Genomic DNA, 24,952 nt, shown 5'->3' on the forward strand with positions numbered 1-24,952 from the left:
AGTTTGGAAGTAAATGCAGTAAAAAATAGACAAGAAAGTGGAAATACACAAAGTGAGTTAAAATTTTTGTGTAAAAATTGCAAACGCAAACATGTAGCTGCCCAGTGCCCAGTGTTTGGAAAAAATTGCTTTAAATGTGGTGGAGTAAATCACTTTAGTAATGCCTGTTTTGCTGAATTGTCCAATCAGCAAAGATATAAAAGGCAGAATGTTAAAAAACTTAAAGAAATTAGAAGACATGACGAGAACATTGATGGCTGTTCAACAGATGATGACATATCTGTGCATACAGTGAAAGGAGTTGGAGCAATCAACAGTAGAAATCGTAATCAATGGGTCGAAGTGGTCAACATAAACAACAAAGACATTGAGTTCAAGATGGACACTGGATCAGAAGTAAATATATTACCTAGGGATATCTTAAATGTCTTATTCAGAAACAGTAAGTACAAAATTGAAAAGTGTAATACTATGTTAGAAGCTTATGGAGGTACACGTTTGAAACCTTTAGGGAAAATTACTCTAAATTGTAAGAGGTTAGATAGGAATTATAATTTAGAATTTGTAGTTGTAGATTTAAAAGTCCAGCAAATTTTGGGTTTAAAAACATGTTATTCTTTTGACTTAATTAAAGAAACACAGAGTGTGAACGTTGATGAGGAACATACTAATAAGGAACAAGTATTACTAGAATATAAAGATGTATTTGAGGGAATGGGCACATTCACAGGTTTTTGTAAAATACAATTAAAAAATGATAGTATTCCAGTAGCTAGACTAGCTAGAAGAGTACCATTTACCATAAAAAATAAGCTAAAAGAGAAATTAAGTGAATTAGAAAGTAGAACTATTATATCCAAAGTAACAGAAGCATGTGAATGGGTTAATAATATAGTTATAATTGAGAAGCCAGATGGTTCACTGCGTCTGTGTCTAGACCCTCAAGAGCTTAATAAATGTATTGTTAGGGAATATTTTGAAATTCCTAGTTTAGAGGAAATAAGTTCGAAACTGTCAGGAAAAAAATATTTTTCAGTATTAGATTTTAAAGATGGCTTTTATCAAGTTAAATTAGATGAAAAATCTAGTTCCTTAACAACATTTGCAACTCCATTTGGGTGTTACAAATTTCTTAGGTTACCATTCGGTCTAAATCTGGCCCCAGAATATTTTCAAAAATTAAATTGTAAAAATTTTGGTGACATTGAAAATGTTATTATATATTTTGATGATCTATTAATTGCATCTGATTCCATGGAGGAGCATGACAAAACACTTAAAAAAGTGTTTGATAGAGCTAGGGAAAAGGGTGTAAAGTTTAAGAAATCAAAATTTCAGTTTAGACAACTGACAGTGAAGTATATGGGACACATTTTTAGCGAAGATGGTATGAAAATAGATAATGAAAGATTGAGGGCTATAAATGAGCTAAAAAATCCGTCAAACAAGAAAGAGCTTCAAAAACTGCTGGGTGTGGTAAATTATGTACGAAAATTTGTTACAAAATTGGGTGAGATTGCAAGCCCACTGTATCAGTTACTGAAAAAGAATGTTATTTTTCAGTGGCTTGGAGTTCACAGTAAAGCACTGGAAATGATAAAACAGGAACTTGCTAAAAATATATCTCTAAAGAATTTTGATTCTAGTAAAGATATTGTAATTCAAACAGATGCGTCCCAGTTTGGTTTGGGATGTTGTCTAATGCAAGATGGAAGGCCTGTTGCTTATGCTTCTAGAGGTTTAACAGGTACTGAGGAAAATTATGCTGTTATAGAGAAAGAGTTATTAGCTGTAGTATTTGCATGTCAAAAATTTCACAATTATATTTATGGTCGCTCTGTAAAATTCATAACAGATCACAAACCTAATGTAAGTATCATGAGTAAGCAAATAAGTCAAATTAGTTCTCCTAGGTTGCAACGGCTAAAACTGAAGCTACTGAGGTATAATATACAAATTCAGTATGTACCTGGTAAATATTTACATATTGCTGATTATTTGTCTAGAAACGTAAGTGATGAAAGTGCGGAGAATGATGCCGATATGAATGAAATGGTGCATTCATTAGAAAAGCATTTAAGAATGAGTGATACTAGAAAGATTCAGTTTAAAGCAGAAACAGTAAAAGATAATGTACTGAGTAAAGTCATTGAGTGTTGTCTGAGAGGGTGGAAAAATACAAAGTATGAAGGAGAGATGAAAGTTTTTCACAAGTTAAGAACTGAGTTGTTTGTTAATGATAATCTTTTATTTTTCAATGATAGAATTGTTGTACCTAAAGTTTTGCGAAAAGAGATGCTTCAAATTGTACATGAAGGTCATTTTGGTATAAATCGTTCAAGAGATCGAGCAAAAGATATCTTATTATTGGCCAGGGATGAGTGTGGATATTGCGAATGAGATACAGAGTTGCAAAATTTGTGAAAAGTATAGATATGCAAATAGTAAAGAGCCATTAATACCTCATGACATCCCGGAATTGCCATTTCAAAAATTGGGTGCTGATATTATGGAACATGGTGGCAAAGCTTATTTGGTTGTTGCTGATTATTTAACGAAGTGGCTAGAAATAATCCCTATAAGAGGTAAACAATCGTCTGATGTCATAAATGCACTCAAGCAGATATTTGCAACACATGGTATACCAGATGTAATTATAGCTGATAATATGCCTTTTGGATCATACGAATGCAAAAAGTTTGCAGATAAATTTGAGTTTAAATTTCAAACTAGTAGCCCCCATTATCCTCGATCGAATGGTTTAGCTGAGAGGTTTGTACAGATATCTAAAAATATTATTAAAAAATCAGATGACACGTGGGTTGCTCTAATGAACTATCGTAATACTCCTATTACTGATCTCAAGAGGTCACCAGCTCAACTTTTATTTGGCAGAAAACTTAAAACTAAATTACCATTTGTTGAAAAGCAAAATGATAATATCAAAGAAGTTAGGTCAAAATTAGAAGAAAGAAATAATATTTATAAGGAATATTATGATAGGCAGACAAGAAATAGGCCCGAATATAAGCAAGGTGAAAATGTGGTGTACAAGGACAATAATCAATGGAGTCCAGCTGTTATTGTAAATAAACATGAGGCTCCAAGGTCTTATTTAATTGATAATGGTAAAAACATCTTAAGAAGAAACAGCTATCACTTGCGTAAGTCAAAAATTGATCCTGATATTAGGCAAACTCAGAATTTAAGTGATGACAATATTGATACACCTACCCACATAACAATTTCATGTTCTTAGTAGATTCATAGAACATACTTTTCAGAAAAAGTATATACTAAGAATATGCGTAATTACCATTGCGAATGTGCAGAGCACATACTGAGTATATACTACATTACAGTACTTAAACGTTCTATGTATATACTTAGAATGTACTACCGCACTTCTTCTCAGTATATACCAAGAATATACTTTTTAGGATATTCTAAGAAGGTGCTATAAACCTTCTATTTATATACTTAGAATGTACTACCTCACATCTTTTAGTATATAGGAAGAATGTACTTTTTAGTATATGGGAAGAATATTACAAGGAAGTGCTATATTGCTCAGAAGCATGTTTTCAGCATCACCGAATCTCATCCTAGGTTCTACTTTCTACTAAATTTACATATTACATATGAGAATGTAGTTAGTACATTCTACAATATTACTTAAAAAGTAAATATAAAATATTATATAAATTTTAGTTAGTTATATCAATATTATATAGGTAAGTAGGTATATATATTTAGTTATTATGTGCATATAAAAATAAAAATGCTGAATATATAAATTTATATATTCATATTCATATACCTATCGTACCTAAATAAATATTATGTAACATATGTATGTAAATAACTAAAATTTATATGTTGCTTATATGTACCTATATACATACTTACTATTTAAGTAATATTGAAGTACCAAAATGAATTTTTTATTTGTAAGTTGACCGCAAACAAAATAAAACGTTTAATTATGCATGTTCCTATTCCTGGTTGAAATACTTGGTCTTCCTCACAACACAGCATAGACATTGTTAGTGTTAAGTGTAGACACAAATGCCAAATGCCTATTCAGTAACTATTTTCATATTTTGTATTTTTCCTTTGTTCCCAACCCCCTACCCGCTAACCCCTATGCAGGTATGCAGCGGTCGTTTCCGCTTTGTTTGTGCCGGTTGTGGATTTTGGCTCAGCCACACAGCTTACCTGAATGTCAATTCCATGTAAAAATAAAATTCTTCATAAGAATACTCAATAAACTTAATCAAAATAGTAAATGCATTTCAGTTATGAAAGCGAAACGACAATTTCTCCTTTTTCGTTAATACAATTAATTCTTAAACATTTTTACCATACAATTAAAACAATTTTAAATAATGAATTCGGTAGTTTAATTAATAGTAGGGGAGACTGTTGTACCTAGAGCCACTTTTTTTAAATTTTCGTCTAGAAAAAAAGTGGATATTTTTTTCAGGGATTTTACGTATTTGATAAATTCTATACATATTTGTCCAATATAGGAAGAGATTAGATAAAAAAATACAAAAAAATAAAGTGCATATTTAAACAAAAATGACAGGCTTACATGGCGGCCCAAGGTGCACGAGGTCATGTACCTTGAGACAAGCCTCCTGTACCTTGGGCCGCCAGTAAAAAAAGAGAACAAAACTGAAAGTTGTAACGGTTTGAGTTGGCCCCATATTTTCCATTTCACGATCGGTTACATATAGGAGCCCAAAAAATCTTGATCTGAAAATTTTTCGCTGTCTAAGGGATATATTCCAGAAGCTCTAAAGCCGCTAATAATATCGCTGGGGGTGAATGCTCCAGGATAAGCTTTTCCAATGACTTCGGCCACTGAGTAGATATCAAAGGTTTTTCCACCATTACTAAACAACCAAGAATCACCTCCTTGGCTATAAAAGGTTTTGAGGGGCCCATATACTGTCAAATCAAGTGGTTGAAGTTTGTTCGAAGTGTAAGGAGGAAAGGTAATCATTAAAGTTCCCGCATTGGATGCTTTTTCTACTGCTTCGATAGACAGGTGAGATTCGTGATTATCTAAAAATAATATCACTCGTTCGTCCTTTGAACACTTGACATGCTGGATGAAGTGGTCCAGAAATTTCAGAAACAGTTGATCATTTGACCACCCTGAGGCCGTTGCAACTCCGACGGTTCCTGGAGGAGCCCCAAAAATTATTCTATCTTTCAAAAACACCCTAGGAAAAATCAACATAGGTGGGATGTATTTTCCTGTAGCACTTATCGCTGCTACTCTCGGCCGATGTAGCACTACCAAGTTGTTTAATTCCTTTGAAAGCAACTATTTTTGACTGCGATTGAACAGTGCTTACACCGGTCTTATCTAAGTTCCAAATTCTGTTAGGAGGAATTACTCTAAATCGACTGTGGACGGTTTTGATGTTGTCAAAAATTTTTTTGACATTGACCCTGTTGAAAATGGTTGACCTACTGAGACTTGTTGCTTCGGGTTTTCGAATTGACAATACGTCCTTATGCCTTTTCAAAAAGCCTCTCATCCACTCTTGACCGGCAATTTTTTTGTGTGCCAAGAATCTGGAAATTTCTTATTATTGGCGACAGCATATTTGTAAGCTAGCTGTCTTACGCCTTTCTTAGATAAACCGTACTGCATTAAAGCAATCTTTTTTATATATTCAACTAAGCAAGTTTCCTCTGTCAGTAAACACTTGGCGTACAGCATAATTTACAGAATAGTGATATTCTCCTCCTTCTGGTTCTTGAAATTTTCTGGCCTCTCTAGCAAGTGTAGCACGGCTAATCTTAAAAACTTTGGAAGCCTGTCTACAGCTAATACGTTTTGTTGGATCCTCATGGAATATAGACTCCAAAGCCCCCTTTAACAATTCAGGATTAATCGCTTCTCGCTTTTTTCCAGTCTTGCTACGTGGCATAATAAGAGGTTATATCCTGCAAGTAAAAAAAAACGAAATAAATACCTAGCTATAATTTAAATTTTAAAAAACATTAATGTCCGACTGGTGTATTATTTAATAAATAATGACATGATTTGACGTGAGTTAAAAACGCAAGTTTCACCAAACTATTTAATTATCTATACGAAAACCAAAGGCTCGTGTACCTTCGGCCATGGGTCGTGTACCTTGGGCCATGGCCCAAGGTACAGGATGTGTTTCTGGCCCAAGGTACAAGAGGGTACACTTTTTTAGAAAAACAAATTTCTAACTTAGAGGTTATGTTTAAAACAAACAACAACAATAAATAAATACTTACCAGTAAACTGTTGATATAACTATACACTCAAATTATTAAAAACACAATCTTGTATTACAATACTGGCACTCAAATTTTTCAAAAATATTTACTTTTAAGTCTCAAAACTAACTTTTGTTGCGCAAAACCTCAGTTTGCCGCGGATTTACACCAGACTAAAATTTTGACGTAGCGGCAACCATAAGCAAATGATTTAGTTTGTTCTGGTGTTAGTACTTGGAGACACTGGTTTTAAATTTGAAGTGACCCAAGGTACAACGGCCTAAAGGTACAACAGTCTCCCCTACCTACATACATAAATTTTTAAATTTCATTAATTATTCTTAACGAAGTTGATAATCTATAGGCTAACATTATTCTTCCTATACATACATATATATTATTTTTAAGATATTTTAAAAGTATCTACTTATAAGTATGTGTTAAGTATGTACTTATAAGTATGTGCTAAGAATATTCGGTAAAAGTATATTCTGAGAATAGTATCTACTTATAAGTATGTGTTAAGAATGTACTTATAAGTATGTGCTAAGAATATTCGGTAAAGGTACATTCTAAGAATAAACTTTTACGAATATTCCGAGTTACTACGTACACGAATGTACTCAGTATATTCGGTACGAGAATATACTTTAAAGTATGTGCAAAGAACATGAAATTTAGAATGTTTTTTAAGGTACATGCTATGCTTGTACTACGCATATACTAAAAAGAATATACTCTGACGAATGTTGGTAGTATATGCTTAGAACATGATACGAACATCATTGTTATGTGGGTAGTTGCAGTAAAGCTCAGAGTTCTGGCAGTTCAGAGTGTGATACTGATGTGAGCATGAGACCATCACATACTATCATACAGCCTGCCAAGTATTCTGATTATATTTTATATTAGTATAGTTTACTTTGATTGTATTTTGTATTAGCATAGTTTTTTTTGTTTGTTTAAAGTTTTGTAAAAAAAAAGAGAGAAAAAGGGGAGATGTAGTAATAGGCCATGGTAAAGAAGAAGAGGCGTGACTTGGCACAATGAAGTTAGACGGAAGTGAGGAGGTTAGAACATATAAGATGTAACGTAGATTGTAAATCTTTCTTTTATTAAATATAATATTTAATAAATACCTGAGTATTATTATTACACTTACTTCTTCAGTATCAGTATTAGTTGATGTTAGAGTTTGTCTCTGAATAATTTTTGAATAATCTACACTATTTGCATCGAATGAATTTAAACCAGAAATCTTAAATCCCGAAATTATATTTTGTGTCATGTTGGGTTCATTTATCAAATCTGACAAAACCTTTGGAACATCAACTTTGGTAATTTCCTTTCCATGTTTATCAATACGCCATTTTCTAACAGTTTTTTGCCACATCAAAAACCAACTGCCACATCAAGAGGCTGTAAAATATGTGTGGAATTAGCATGAAGTGCGATGAGTATAAGCTGATTTTCTTTTCCTAAGATCGAGTCTGGTCCACGTGACGTGGACCGTCAATTGGGCACTTCCCAGATAGTTTATTGCGAAGAGTTGTTCGGGGTACTTGAAATACTTTGCTCGCTTGGTAACAGCATCCGGGGCTTGCTTGACCTTCGAGGGTGAATATAAAAATCTTTTTTTTTTTAATTGGAGCCATACTTCTGAAAAGAAGTAGAATAAAATTACCTATAGGTACTACTTTAAGTTATGGCATACTACTCCGATAATCATTTGTCATTTACACATAATATGGCCATAACTAGTTTTATACAAATCCACTTATGGCCATGCCATGGCCATAAATAGGAAAACATAATATATCTTTCTCCGTTTATGGCCACGAAGATTATAAGCGTTGGAGGTTAATATTATTAGAATATTTTACTAAACATTGAAAATATAACATATAATCGTGCCATATGTCTATATATTGTTAAAAACAAATATCGGATGCATTAAATAAAATTAGATATGAAAAAGTATTTGCTTACCAAATTTCTTAACAAATCCACAGTTATGAAGTTTCACAGCAAAAGTCACAAGATTTTGTAGAACTATCAGCACCACCTAGTATGAAGTATTTAAAGTAAATATTTCGTTCCATTTCGCCATTTCGTTCGTTGCAATTCGGGACTGCACGCTGGGGTTTGTTTTGGTTGGATCAGGGGAGCAGCATATGTGCCTCCTGATGAGAGACTAATAAGTTTCGAAACCGGTAGAGGTGCTTGCAGCACTCTCTGATTGGACTGGAATATGGTTCGGCTGTATTTTCGTTTTGCAACGAAATTGAAAATGGTTATTCATTTTTGATTTACATTTACTCTGTGTGGAGTATGAAGGGAACCAGTCTCGTTGGAACTTTACCGCGCTGAGCAGATGTGACGTGAATTGTAAATTGTAGAATTCCCTCATCTTCCTTAGTCTCAGCATCCGTATGGCTTGCAAATTGTAGAAGCCTCGGAGGTGTAACCAGAGAAGGTTTCCCATTGTTTTCATTCTGGTGGGATATGTTATATGCCATTAGAGTGAAAACTTAGTCTTTTAAAGTAAATATGTTTGTAGATTACTGTAATAGCATAAAGGAATCAATGTTACCTAAGTAGACCTTAATAATAGAAATAAATATATCAGGTGGCCATAACTGGTATAGTGGCCATAACCGGAGTCTCTACCCTATGTACCATAGTCAAAATAACTCTTCCTTTAAAGGTAATCCCTCCATTCGAAATTTCATTTGGGGATTTTCCGTTTTCGAGATATAAACCAAATAAAAAGTTGAGATTTCGAATAAATTTTCATTTTCTGGGTATAAAAAGCCGTAAAATTGCTAAATACCCATATCACCTAATTGCTCGTCGTTTGCGGATTATAAATAAACTGGCTTTAATTGAAAATAATGAAAATTGAAAATTTTATAAAGAAAAACGATATTAACGTCGGTTGTGGTTACCTACACTGTAGGGGCAAATTATTCATAGTAGTGATGTTGATTATAGTTACTTTCGAGGATTCGTTACAAATCGTTACTTTTGTATAAAGTAATCATTTACAGTTACAGTATTCGTTACTTTGGATTACTATGATTACTTTTGTATTTGAGTACCGGTAATCATATCGAGAATCGTATTTATCAGTAGGTAGATATTTTGTATAGGTATTTCGATATAACAACGACCTTCACCGATCTGTTTAAGGGATAAATCGTTACTTTTGTATAAAGTAATCATTTACAGTATTCGTTATTTTGATTACTATATGATTACTTTTGTATTCGAGTACCGATAATCATATCGAGAATCGTATTTCTCAGTAGGAAGGTATTTTGTATAGGTATTCTGTCACACCCTTAAAACGCTTCATACCGATAACGATATTCCATAACACTCGTAAAATACCGGTCCCGTCCGTTACTCGCTAGGATACGATTGGTATTTTTTTATAGAAAGTAATCAAGTGTACTGGTTGTAGATACAATAGTCGTTACCCGCTCTGATACGATTGGTACAAAGTAATGAAGTAATCAGAGTAATCAAAGTAACGATTTGCCTCTCTGTATAGTAATCGGTACTTTCGGTATTCGTAAGTAACGAGTACTTTGTAACGAATAGTTTCTTTTTCAACATCACTATATACACCTTGGCCACAATAATTTTCACTTTTAACTTAACACATATTTAATTTCTCCTGGTTTGAGGATTATGAATAAACCTGGTTTTAACTTAACTAAAAATTCGCTGTGTCTAGGTACACGCTAACGTGTACACAAATAAAAAAGTTACTGTCTATTCGGTAGGCTTACACCGGTCACGGATTAAGAAAGAAATGAACGAATTGAGTGGTCCGCTGTAGTTTGACTATTTACACATTGGCGCAGTCATTTTTTATTTGAGGGGGTGTTCTTATATAAATCAAATAATTTAAAATTTTAGGTTTTTGTATAGCCTCACAAGCCTAAACGATATAATTTCATGATTCTTTACAACAGTTCATTACCCGTAGCAAAAAATCAATATACTTAATTTTAATTGTTGCATGAATATCCATATAATAAAAATAAAACAAATTATAACTTATAAAAGGTAGAAGGCTAAACGTTGCTGTATTGTTGATGTTTTAATTTAATCTCTAAAATGGTTTTATATAAAGTCACAATCAATTTAAGTGATATATTAAAGCGGCCGCAATGCAGCCTATACGCTGTGAGCTCGTACGTAGAGGGGATATTTATAAATTCGTGAGCGCCAGTAGTGACAAGTCTGTAAACGTTTACCGGAAATTTGACATAAATGTCAAAGTGAATAATTTAAAATTAAAATTAAAAACATTAATTATACACAATATTAGTTGGTCAAAGCTGTGGTATATATTTTTATCTTAAATATACTTACGTTTTAAATACTGAATTTACGTTTTTTTAATGTTCCGTAATATGTAATTATAAATTAATCAGCGCCATCTACACGATAATTGTGAAAGTATCCGAAGTAAGAAATTAATATTTCATCAATAGAACGTCAAAATGATAGCGTATACGCTCTGAGCTTCGCTGGTGGCGCTCCTGGCGGATTACTAATTCAACTTTCACCGGTAATTTTTAAATTTATTATTTAATGGTTATCGCTTAATATTTACAACGCAAAAAATTAAATAAATTGTAATCGAATTTTTTAAGATTTTGCTAATCATTTTGACGTTCTATTGATAAAATATTAATTTCTTACTTCGGATAATTTCACAATTATCGTGTAGATGGCGCTAAGATTAATTTATAATTCGCTGTGTCTAGGTACACGCTAACGTGTACGCAAATAAAAAAGTTAGGTACACGCGAATTAAACTTCATCAAGCCAGTGACGTCATTATTTAGCGTGCGCGGTGACTTTATATTTTGGTACACGCTATTTTGATATTTTTAGTGTTTGTTGTTTGTTTGATAGAAAATATTTTTATTAAGGGAAGGGGAAGGGAAGCAAAACTATTCAGATGTTTGAAACTTAATTGTAATAAAACAATATGCATATAAAAGTATATATTCAGGTTAGCAAAATAAATATTAGTTAACATGATATATACAAAATACTGCTAAAATAATTTTTATACGTAAGTTAATTATACCAGTTTATTTGGTGTTTATTTTTATTTATACAGGGAGTTGAACTTGTTACGATTTTCATAGAAAATTGGTTATAACTTTGTAAATATCCTGTATAACATAATAAACCTTTATATTTTTGTGATATGGAAGTTAAGAAGATTTCGAACATAAAATAAAATATAGGGTGTTCCATTTAAAAAACATAAGTTTGGTCCGAGAGTATATTATCGAACGCCCTGTAACATTCTAACTAATTTTAGTAATTTTGTAATATGAAGCTCAAAGTTTGCTAAAATTTTTGATACTAACTTTTATTGCTATCTATTACTTGCGGATCTACTGAGCTTTATCACACTAATCAATCGCCCCGTATATTTTATCTTATTACTTCTGCTACCGTTAATCACGAATTTTTGTCTCTTATCTTTTTCATACTGTTTTAGAATGTTGTTAAACTCATTAAAAGAACTAAATAATTGTCCACACTCCATATAGTTAATTAAAAAAAAACACTAAACAAGTAAAAAATAAGGAAACTCTTTACAAATCAATATTAAAGTGTAAACATAACGCGATTAGACAAATTCTAACCACACTCTGACACTCGCGATACTTACAGATACTTAATACCACAGCATACACGCGGCTCAAATTAGCGTGTACCAAAAAACCCAGTCATAGTACACGCTAAATAATAACGTCACTGACTTGATGACGTTTAAGCGTGTACCTAACTTTTTTATTTGCGTACACGTTAGCGTGTACCTAGACACAGCGTTTATAATTACATATTAAGGAACATTAAAAAAACAAATTCAGTATTTAAAACGTAAGTATATTTAAGGTAAAAATATATACCACAGCTTTGACCAACTAATATTTTTTATAATTAGTGTTTTTACTTTTAATTTTAAATTAATCACTTTGACATTTATGTCAAATTTCCGGTAAACGTTTACAGACTTGCCACTACTGGCGCTCGCGAATTTGTAAATATCCCCTCTACGTACGAGCTCACAGCGTATAGTCAATAAGTTTTCTTTGTTAGTTATGTTGTTATGTATATTTAATAGTTTTTATGTATAATGGGGTATTTTTCCCGTAAATAAAAATTATTAAAAAAAATATTATAATATGTATGTAACTACAATATCTACAAATAGTTTCAATTTCAAACAAATCACACTTACTAAAATGATCACGCCTTGAAAAGAATCCGGAAATCCTACAGCAGGGCATTATATAAACATCAAATATTCAAGTAAACTCCTAAATATTATTAAGTCAATATACGTACCAATTTTTTTACTAAAATGATTAGTCTTTATTGTCCACACTATCATCTTCATCGCTGGGGTCACAAGACCGCGTCCCACCATCAATTGATCAAACTGGTTTGAGCAAACTGAAAGTGACAGTTAGTGACGTCACATCCTGAGTGTTCATTGTGGATAATAATGAAAAATTTTAATTTTAAATAAAGTACAAACAAGTTAGACAACTCAATACAAAAAATTTGATCAAACTAGACTGATAGTGAGAGCACAGATTTTTAGAATTTCAAAAAAACTGCAATTGTGACGCCACTTTGACGTACTTCCTCAAGTACGTCAAGTTTGCTCAAACTGTTTGATCAAATTATTTGATGGTGAGACGCGGCCTTTAATTGTTATTATGATTGGGTTTATTTCGTTAATTTTATTTTCACGAATCCACCAATCCTTAATTAATTTTTCGCACTTGGATATACAGTTCCGCCATACTTCTGGAGTTGCAATTGAAAGTGCTTCTCGCCAAGTTTCCCAAACCGCTTCGTCAGTATAACCACTAGGACCAATATGGTTGTCGTAATATTGTTTTGCTGTTCCCCATATATTTTCGATGGGATTAAACTGGCAGTGGTGTGGTGAAAGGTGTAAAACTTGATGCTCGTAACTTTCAATAACTTGAACCACCAGAAAGATTTTTGGTTTCGCATGTTCTTTTGCCAAACGTAACAACTCAGACTTTAAAGGCCGCGTCCCACCATCAAATAATTTGATCAAACTGGTTTGAGCAAACTGAAAGTGACAGTTAGTGACGTCACATCCTGAGTGTTCATTGTGGATAATAATGAAAAATTTTAATTTTAAATAAAGTACAAACAAGTTAGACAACTCAATACAAAAATTTGATCAAACTAGACTGATAGTGAGAGCACAGATTTTTAGAATTTCAAAAAAACTGCAATTGTGACGTCACTTTGACGTACTTCCGGAGTTTGCTCAAACTGTTTGATCAAATTATTTGATGGTGAGACGCGCCCTTAATATAAGCTGTGGAATAGATATGCGTTTATTTGTTAGCCATTCTTTAATTTTATCTACATTCCACGAATTTGCTGGACTTTTGTTTAGTATTTCTGAATGGTAAGGCGCATTGTATAAAATAATTACGCTGGGCTCACTTAATCCGGGAAGAAGTTTTTCACGCAACCATTTCACAAACATTTGCGTGTTCATATTGTCATGATAGTCACTGTTTTTTTATGTAGACGAAAATATTAAATTAGCACCTTTTATATATCCTGTCTTCCCTCCCACGTGCAGAATTATATGTCGCTTCCCTTCTCCACTAGTATGCTTGATCGATTTTATGTTGTCATCTTGCCATATTCTCTTGGTAGCACCCTTAGAAAATATCCATGTTTCGTCTAAATATACAAAAGTTGACTATTTTTCTTTAAATTTGTTATATTTTCTCAGAAACTCAATTCTCTTGTGTACAACAGAACTTCTTTCACAAAGCGCTTTTCTGTTATCCTCTTTTTTAAATTTGAATCCTATGTTATGTAGGACTTGCCATAAACTTGTTCTGCCGATGTCACCAAATTCCCCCTATTCTCATTAAAAAAAAATCATCGATTACGTCATCACACCCAGATGGATGAGGACACTAGTATGATATGTATGCCAAAATATAATTTAAAAACAAAAATCGGCCTCTTTCGGGATTTTCCCTAATGTCATCGGTTTACGAAATAACAAATTTATTCCTTTCATTTGCACCCTACTGTATATACGAGTAGATGCAAAATTTACTAAATGCATTAACATTATTTAGTGGTGGCCGCATATCGAAATAACTACTCTGTGATAGACCACATAATGGACTAATTAAACATCTAGGATCTAACAACATTACGAGAAAAACCAAATGCAAAATATACAAAACCCTGATAAAACCGGTCCTTATATATGGATCAGAGACATGGACACTGTCGAAAAGCGATGAGAACTTATTAGGTACGTTTGAACGAAAAATCCTCAGACACATATGTAAAGGCCGCGTCTCACCATCAAATAATTTGATCAAACAGTTTGAGCAAACTTGACGTACTTGAGGAAGTACGTCAAAGTGACGTCACAATTGCAGTTTTTTGAAATTCTAAAAATCTGTGCTCTCACTATCAGTCTAGTTTGATTAAATTTTTTGTATTGAGTTGTCTAACTTGTTTGTACTTTATTTAAAATTAAAATTTTTCATTATTATCCACAATGAACACTCAGGATGTGACGTCACTAACTGTCACTTTCAGTTTGCTCAAACCCGTTTGATCAAATTATTTGATGGTGGGACGTGGTCTTAAGAAAGTGAAAGAAAATGACGTATATGGCGCATAAGATATAATTTTGAACTATACGCAGAATACAACGAATCTGACGTCATAACATCTATAAAGATCGGACGTCTGCGCTGGATAGGCCATGTTGAACGGATGTTGGAGACCGAAACAGCAAAACATATAATGAGGCAAACACCAGTAGGGAGAAGGTCAAAGGGAAGACCCAAACTTAGATATATGGAACAAGATCTGAAAACACTTGAAATTACCCACTGGAAGAACAAAGCAAGGAACAGAACAGAATGGAGGAAATTCTTAGAATAAGCCAGGACCCAAAAAGGGTTGTCGAGCTACTGATGATGATGATAGACCACATAACGAATTAGCTACTCTGCTCTAGACCGCATATTGGATGGTAGACCGCATATCGAATCGGCACTAATCTATATATTTTTTCGTATTTAAAATATTACTTGCGGGTGAATCCTAATTGTTCTTTTAGTCAAGGAAGTCTCTTCTAATTTAGTACATATTAAGTTTTTGCTAAGAAAGGTATTTCTAACAAGGGTGCATTGTATTTTCTTATCCATCTTATTATTTTTCCTAAGTTATCTTGTTTATTAAATTTTAATAAAAAAATTACTAAAAATTTAATAATTAAATAGATATTGACCCTCTACGCACCCGAGGTCTACGCTTAACTGGTATACCTAAAATATTACAATCGACCTGCCGATTCGTTTGTTTCTTTATTAATCCCTAACCGTTGTAAGTCAACCGAATAGACAACTTTTTTATTTGCGTACACGTTAGCGTGTACCTAGACACAGCGGATTTTTAGTTAAGTTAAAACCAGGTTTATTTATAAGCCTCAAACCAGGAGAAATTAAATATGTTAAGTTAAAAGTGAAAATTATTCTGGCCATGGTGTATATAGTGATGTTGAAAAAGTAACTATTCGTTACAAAGTACTCGTTACTTACGAATACCGAAAGTACCGATTACTATACAGAGAGGCAAATCGTTACTTTGATTACTCTGATTACTTCGTTACTTTGTACCAATCGTATCAGAGCGGGTAACGACTATTGTATCTACAACCAGTACACTTGATTACTTTCTATAAAAAAATACCAATCGTATCCTAGCGAGTAACGGACGGGACCGGTATTTTACGAGTGTTATCATAGGCGCCCATACACACGGACAGGGGGGGGCCGTGGCCCCCCCTGGCTTTTCGGGAAAGAAAAAAATTAAATTTATATTACATAAACGTATTTTTGTCAAAATATTATTGGATAATTTTGAGAGATAAATTGGAAACAACATATTTATTAATAAAAAAAATTCACATATTGGGTAGTTATTAATAGTTTAACAGAAAATCTTTGTGTCTGCGACAGTGGTCTGTATGGAATGTGCATAATACACATTTCTCACAATCACGGTATGCTACTAACGAAAACATTGAAAGAGATTAGAGGCGTGGGAAACATATACACTCTAATCGACACCCAAAATTACAAATTAAATGAATCATTTATAATACTGCAAAAAAACCATATCAGCAAGAAATGCGATCTCTGATCGATAATCACTAATGAGCCATTTGTCTTTAACAACTGGTATAAAGTAATTATATTTTATATTTTGAAATAAATTCATACTGAAAAATAATTTTTTAAATTTATTGAACATAGTCAAATTTTAGTTTATAGTTTAATGAGTGTTATATACAGGGTGTCCCAAAAGTAGGGGAAAGGCCGAATAATTCGCGAAATGAACATCGGATCGAAAAACTGAAAAATACGTGTTCAATAATTTTCAAAAATTTATGCGATGACACTAAACCACCACTTCAACCCCTGGGTGTGGAGCGGGGGGTAACTTTAAAATCTTAAATGGAACCCCTAATTTTTGTTGCAGATTTGGATTTTCCTTGTAAAAATAAGCAAATTTCATTCGAGCCATTTTGCGAATTGTGGATAGATAGCGCTATAATCGGAAATAACGGTATATCGTGATACCACAGCAAAATTATAGAAACGGTCTAATATCTCGAGAAATATACTTCCAAATAAAAACTAAAAAACACGTGTTTAATATTTTACAAAAATCTATAGAATAACACCAAACAGGATTTTTCATTTCACACTCTGGAGGTGGGGTGAGAGTTAACTTTAAAATCTTAAATAGGAACCCCCGTTTTTTCTTGCAGATTGAGTTTCCTCCTCAAAAAAAGTAACATTTATTCGTACTTTTTTAGAATTGTTGACGGATGGCGCTACATTCGGAAAATGCGATTTATTTGCGCCATCTATCAACAATTCTAAAAATGTTTGGAATATGTGTGCCTTATTTTTCATAAGGATTCTATATCTGCAAAAATAAAGGGGGTTCCTTTTTAAGATTTTAAAGTAAAAACTTGGTTCGACACATACTCATGGTTAGTCTGCTCGCCAAAGTTGAAGGGAAGGCTTTGCAAGCATTGTATTCTTTTCAAACGGGTTTTAAAGAGAGGCGCAACTTTTGTGGTACCCATGACATTTCCATTTAAAAACTTGGTCTAGTGTTTAAATGTATGAATAATTCCTCACAACAGGGTTCAAACTAGGTTTTTTAGGTGGTTTAAACTACAGTAGACGACTCCCTCTATAACGAGAGCTGAAATGGTGGATTAATTATCTCGTTATAAGCGGATCTCGTTATATCAAACAATAATAATATTGAAATGTTTTGATGCCTCTTACGTAGTTTATTAGGTGTCGATGGTCAACCTGAACAGTGAACAATGAGACTTCGCCGCCATAAATTGTAAATTTCCTATAGTATTCAATATCGGTCGATAAACAGGCAGATGTTTATTACAGGTGGCCGAGTTTATTACAGCACTGGCCTCGATAATAAGACAGATGTTGGGCATTTCTATATACAGGTAGTTGGGGCATTTATTTATTTATGACCATTACAACGCTAAAAACAGGTAAAGACAAGTATTCTTCGATTTAAATTTTCCTCGTTATAACCAAATATGCCTCGTTATAGAGCGTTATAGTTCAATAGGAATTTCATGGGACACCTAATGTACCTCGTTATAAGCGAAACCTCGTTATATCCGTGTTCGTTATAGAGAGAGTCTACTGTATATATTGTCATCCGAAATATACAAAATGTAATGTGCAACATCTTCACGTTTGGCCCCCCCCTAAAAATTTTTATATGGGCGCCCTTGAGTGTTATGGAATATCGTTATCGGTATGAAGCGTTTTAAGGGTGTGACAGAATACCTATACAAAATACCTTCCTACTGAAAAATACGATTCTCGATATGATTATCGGTACTCGAATACAAAAGTAATCATATAGTAATCAAAGTAACGAATACTGTAAATGATTACTTTATACAAAAGTAACGATTTATCCCTTAAACAGATCGGTGAAGGTCGTTGTTATATCGAAATACCTATACAAAATATCTACCTACTGAGAAATACGATTCTCGATATGATTACCGGTACTCAAATACAAAAGTAATCATAGTAATCCAAAGTAACGAATACTGTAACTGTAAATGATTACTTTATACAAAAGTAACGATTTGTAACGAATCCTCGAAAGTAACTATAATCAACATCACTACTATGAATAATAATTCCTTTGCAATTGCCCTTAGAGCATGGAAAATTTTTTCTCTCTCAGGAGATACCGCAACGATGATAAAACTGAAGCAAAAACCAAGTAAGAACCAAACACGAGTGTCAGTGGCGTATCGCGTAGGCCAGAACAAACTATAAAACTACATAATTAAATAATATTGCTCGTAGGTTTAGTTCAATTTTCTATTTTTATTAATTACATAATATTATGCATGGCTTACATAGAAAGATTTGGGGTCAGCACATACGGTGAAACGCAAAAGTAACGAAACTGCAACCCTCAGTTATTTTTGAGTTTCTGCCATAGATGCGTATGAGAGATCACGCATGATGAAACTATTTTGACCGTTTCAAACGGCCGGTCTGAAACGCATACAGATCAGTTTCATTGATTGGCAGCCACAGATCCACAGACATACAAAATTGATATTCTTCTCAATGTACTATGTAGGGATGTATCTGTTACCGGCCAAACCAGATTTCAGGACAAACTAGTTTGGCCTAGGCCAAACTAGTTTGTCCTAACCGCCTTAGGATAAACTAGTTTGGCCTAGGCCATACTAGTTTATCCTATCGCGCGTAGGTTCAACTAGTTTATCCTAGGCCAAACTAGTTTATCCTGATATAAATAAACACACTTCAGGCCAAACTAGTTTGGCCTAGGCCTCCTGATATTATAATAAATAGGATAAACTAGTATGGTCTTCTTCTTCTTATAGTGCCTATCCGTTTCGGAGGTTGGCGACCATCATGGCAATCTCTACTTTTCACACTGCTGCTCTGAAAAGACTTGTAGTGGTTGTGTTGAACCACGTACGTAGATTTTTGCTAGGTCTTTTTTAGATGCGTCTGTAAATACGATATGATGATTTTTAAAATAATTTTCTGTCTGAATTAAACATCATATAACTCGCGCGCAAAAGGAGCGCAAGACGCGCGCATAAGGAGCGCAAAACGCGCGCATAAAGTGCGCGCATAACACATGCATAAGCAAGCGCATAATGCGCGCATATGGTGCACAAAACGCGCGCATCTGGAGCGCATGATGCGCGCATGCCACTTGCATAAACGCGCATAATGCGCGCAAAACGTGCGTCTTAGGTGCGCATATGGTGCTCATAAAGAGCGCATATGATGCGTAAAGCGCGCGCATAAGGTGCGCATATCTCTTGCATAAGCGCGCGAAACACGCGCATAACGTGCGTGTAAGGCGCGCACATAATGCGCAAAAAGTGCACAAGAGGCGCTCATAACTCTTGCATAAGCGCGCATAATGGGCGCATAACGTGCGTGTAAGGCGCGCATAAAGCGCGCATGTGGAGTGCATAAGGCGCGCAAGAGGCGCGCAAAACGCTAGCATAAGTACGCGGAACGCGCGCATAACGTGCGTCTAAGGCTCGCATATAATGCGCAAAGCGCGCATAAAGGGCGCACAACTATTGCATAAGCGTGCAACGCGCGCAAAACGTGGGTCTAAGGCGCGCATATGATGCGCAAGACGCGCATAACTCTTGCATAAGCACGCGAAACGCGCGCATAAGGCGCGAAAAACGTGCGTCTAAAACGCGCGCATAATGTGCGCAAGATGCGCGCATAAAACTTGCTTAAGCGCGCGAAACGCGCCCATAATGCTCGCACAAGGCGTGTTTTAGGCAGAAATATGATGTTTAATTCAGACATAAAAAATTATTTGAAAAATCATATCGTATTTACAGACGCATCTAAAAAAGACCTAGAAAAATCTACGTACGTGGTTCAACACAACCACTACAAGTCTTTTCAGAGCAGCAGTGTGAAAAGTAGAGATTGCCATGATGGTCGCCAACATCCGAAACGGGTAGGCACTACAAGAAGAAGAAGAAGAAGGCCGTACTAGTTTATCCTGAAGTGTGAATCTTTATTATATCAGGATAAATTAGTTTGGCTTGAAGTGTGCGTCTTTATATCAGGATACACTAGTTTGGTAACAGTTATCCAAGAACATTCAAAAGTCATCTCTAAGTTAATGGTGACAATGTTATTGTCTGTTTATGTACATACGTATCCATACCATTGAAAACTTTACTATAGTATTTTTACTACAAAAGCGATATTACGTAGGTCAAAATTTTTGACGTAAGAGAACTGTCAAAACATTAGAATGTGACTTTCCATGTTTATAATAAACATGGCAATAATGAAAAGTCACAATCTAATGTTTTGACAGTTTTCTTACGTCAAAAATTTTGACCTACGTACTATCGCTTTTGTAGTAAAAATACTATACATATAATTTGCCGTGTAAAAAAAGAAAAAGTAGAGATAGCCGTAAAATATTTGCGCCTGTGCTCTTAAATAAATTTTTTACATATAAACAAAATAAAATCAAGCAATAAAATGTTTAACAACAAAAAAAGTCAATAAAATATACGCTATTAATTCCATTTTCGAAGTTGCCACAATATATTTTATAATTTCATTTATTTCGTACCTACACCACTGGTAAAATGGAGATTATTTGAAGAGTGGAACTTCCAAACGTTCTAAGTGCCATTTTTTTCAAAATAAAATATTTCTATTAAATATGTTCTATGTGCCATCGCCAATAGCCCTAAAATGTTCCAAGTGCCAAACCCCTGTTAAGCGTGGTGTTTTGCCTACCTAAAGAATGACAATGTTCTAAGCACGCTACCTATGACTTAGACAGTTTTTTTCCTTTCCTGACAAAAATAGCGAAAGGCACTTAGAACGTTTGGAATTTCTACTCTTCATTTATGTTACTTTTAATTTTACATGTAAATTTTTCTCATTTTATAACTTAATCATGTAATTTTAATTATGTAATAAGGTACATTGAAGTGTTAATTTTCAAACTATTAACCGTTTAAGAGGCAATATCTAAGAATATAGGAAGATTTATTGAATTTTCATCTACGTACACATAACAGAAATATTTATTTACCTGTGAAATGTAACTCCCACTTATTTCCTTCCGCTGTCGCTTTTACAACCGTAAGCCGAACACATCACCACTATAAAGAGTTAAAAAATTGCTAGTTTTCACTCAGAAATCGCACAAAAATAACTAATAAAACAAGTGGTGTCAAATCTCAATGAGAACCAACCGTATTAAAATAAGGCTTCACTTTCGTTCGAAAAATAGATATCCTGTTAGATCTCCAGAGACAGAAAAAATTTTCCATGCTCTAAGGCATTGCCCCTACAGTGTAGGCAACCACAACCGACGTTAACATCGTTTTTCTTTATAAAATTTTCAATTTTCATTATTTTCAATTAAAGCCAGTTTATTTATAATCCGCAAACGAGGAGCAATTAGGTGATATGGTTATTTAGCAATTTTACGGCTTTTTATACCCAGAAAATGAAAATTTATTCGAAATCTCAACTTTTTATTTGGTTATATCTCGAAAACGGAAAATCCGCAAATGAAATTTCGAATGGAGGGATTACCTTTAAGTCAGGAGGAGTTATTTTGACTATGGTACATACTACTTTTAGCCTTACAGTTTAGGTTTACCAAAAATGAAAATTATTCTGGCATTCCTTTGCCCCTATAGTATAGGCAACCAACATTAATATCGTTTTTCCTTTATAACATTTTCAATTTTCAAGTAAAACCAGTTTATTCATAATCCGCAAACGAGGTGCAATTAGGTGATATGGTCATTTAGAGACTTTACGGCATTTTATACCCTGAAAATCGACATTTATTTTTAGCGCTGCGCCGAAATCTCCACTTTTGATTTGCTTATATCTCGAAAACGGAAATTCCGCAAATGAAATTTTGAATGGTTCAATTATCTGCAAACGAGGTGCAATTATTTGAGCTATGGCAGAAGTCAAAATAACGACTTTGAAAAAACCGTTTCGCTAACTTTATGACGCTGCCAAAATCGATGTTTGCACGAGACGCACGTATGAAAAGTCCTATTTGTCCAATTCGTTCCTTTATTTGCGCATGTGCAAGCAATGTCATATTGAATTTCGTGCCAAAATTTAAATAATGTGCAGTGGATCTATCACGGCTAAAAAAAAGATTATTCTTTCTTTAACTAGTAGTATATTTTAACATTATTATAGATTATTCTTTCTTTAACATAGTATTCATAATATCTAAATGTGCTTTTAAACAAATGTTGGTGTATATTTCAATTAAATTATTTATCTTTTAGATATGTGATAGAAACAGCAAGTCTAAACTATAAAAAATAGGTTAGGTTAAATGATAATATTTTGAAATATATTGGATAAGTACATACGAATTAAAATGGACTGATGCTAACGGAAAAGACGGTATTATTTTATCAGATTGTACACTTTACTAACAGCTCAACCCGTGGGAATGAGAAGACGGGGTAGACCAAAGTTGAGGTGGATGGACGGGGTAACAGAAGATGCCGAGAAGATCCGAGTCGGCAACTGGAAAGTGCAGGCAAGGGACAAAACAGAATGGCGTAGAACGCTTGAGAAGGTCGAGGCCCTCTAAGGGCTGTAGCACCATGATGATGATGATGACACTTTACTACACATATTTTAGAGTGTAGTGTGCTTAAAGTGTAATTAAAACAATTAATGGATTCCATGGTTACTTGGTGGAAATTCATGTCTACGAATAAACACAAAACTTTTGTTTTCAATTTTCCCACAAGATTTATTTAAAATATTTGTTTAGTTGTTAGTTCTGAAAGCTGGTGTTATTCCTTTCTTTTTATGTGTTTGGCTACATATTTGTTGATATCTTACCTGTGATAGAGCAGAAGATAGGTACTGGGTTTTTTCTGTGACTAATTTCAGGGCTTTTTTATGCAGTTTTTGATTTTCGATTCTGTTAATTGTTTGTTCCTTGTACCCATTGTTTACTGCTACATATATATTTGTTGCATGATGCGTACAATTCTATAATTCTATTTCGAAGTTATTTATGATATGGATATTTCTGTCAGTCTATGTAACATACAGTGGGTGATCAAATTATTAGAGCCACCTAGTAAAATTCAATGTTTTAGAGAAAGGGTATATCAATTGAAGTGTATAATATATTAATGCGTTTGTTTCCATTTGACTGTCTTGTTGCACTTAATGAATGCAATAAATAATAGTCTGACAATAGTGGTAACACAATATGTGTTTGGTAATGCGTGACCCAGATGGCATTGTTTGTCAGTGCTGCCTAGCTAGCTTGCAACTCGTATGCCTCTTATTTTGTATTCTTGGTGTTTACAGTTATAATAAACTCTGAGAGTTTCCATTGCTCTCTAGTGATACTCTGACAGTCTTATACTATTTTTGTGAATTTAGTAAACATTGCACGTTCGTTACACTAGTGGTACCAGAACATCATGGGAAAGGCCAAAGACATCTCACCAAGGAAAATAGAAATAAAAACTTTATTATTTAACACTAATCACTCCAACAGAAACATACCATCCATTTCTAAAGTTTCAAAGGCAATGTGGACCGTATGAAGAAAAAATTTACATACCATTATTAAACAAACGTAAAATTTTCTTAAGTGGCTCTAATATATAGCCACCCTAATAGTTAGGATGGGATGATGAATTATGTCAGTATTTTGTATTAGATAAAAAAAAGTAGCAAGTTGCCCAAAGTATTGTTCTCTTCTTTTTGTCTTTTTCCTTATGCCTATTACAGCGTTGGATAAATGGATGCCCAAAGTCTAATATCTCAAAAGACCTGTTTTTGATTTACAATGACGATTCGGGCAACTTGCTATTTTTTTTATCTAATACAAAATACTGACACATTTCATCATTCCATCCTAACACAACATAAATAGGGCTTTTCAAAGCTTTTCATTTGTTTCGAGCGTTTCATAGTTCGTATAATCATCCATGTATAATATTAATATACGACATTATGAACAGAAGTTCTAAACAAATGAGAAGGGCTGAAAAATCCTATTGGCAGCCTACATATGTTACATACACTGACAGAAATACCCATGCCGTATAAATAACTTCAAGATAGAATTGTACATCATTCAACAAATAGCAGTAAACAATATGGGTACTAAAGAACAAAAACATAATATAAAATCAAAAACTGCATAAAAAAGCCTTGAAATTAGTCTTCCCATTATCACAGAAAAACCCAGTACCTACCTTCTGCTCTATCACATATACAGGTAAAATATCAACAAATATGTAGGTAGCCAAACACATAAAAAGAAAGGAATAACAACAGATTTCAGATAACAACAACTTAAACAAATGTTTTAAACTTAAATAAATCTTGTGGGAAGGTTGAAAACAAAAGTTTTGTGTTTATTGTTAGATATGAATTTCCACCAAGTAACCATGGAATCC

At 33.7% G+C, this 24,952-nt stretch overlaps 1 protein-coding gene across 1 annotated transcript in view; it reads right to left on the reverse strand.

Moving 5' to 3' along the window:
* LOC126887534 (gastrula zinc finger protein XlCGF57.1-like) overlaps positions 1 to 24,952 on the reverse strand; it is a 155,896-nt gene that overhangs the window by 106,168 nt on the left and 24,776 nt on the right. The window lies entirely within an intron of this gene.

The sequence above is a fragment of the Diabrotica virgifera genome, chromosome 6 (assembly GCF_917563875.1).
Source record: "Diabrotica virgifera virgifera chromosome 6, PGI_DIABVI_V3a".
Classification (NCBI taxonomy): Eukaryota; Metazoa; Arthropoda; class Insecta; order Coleoptera; family Chrysomelidae; genus Diabrotica; species Diabrotica virgifera.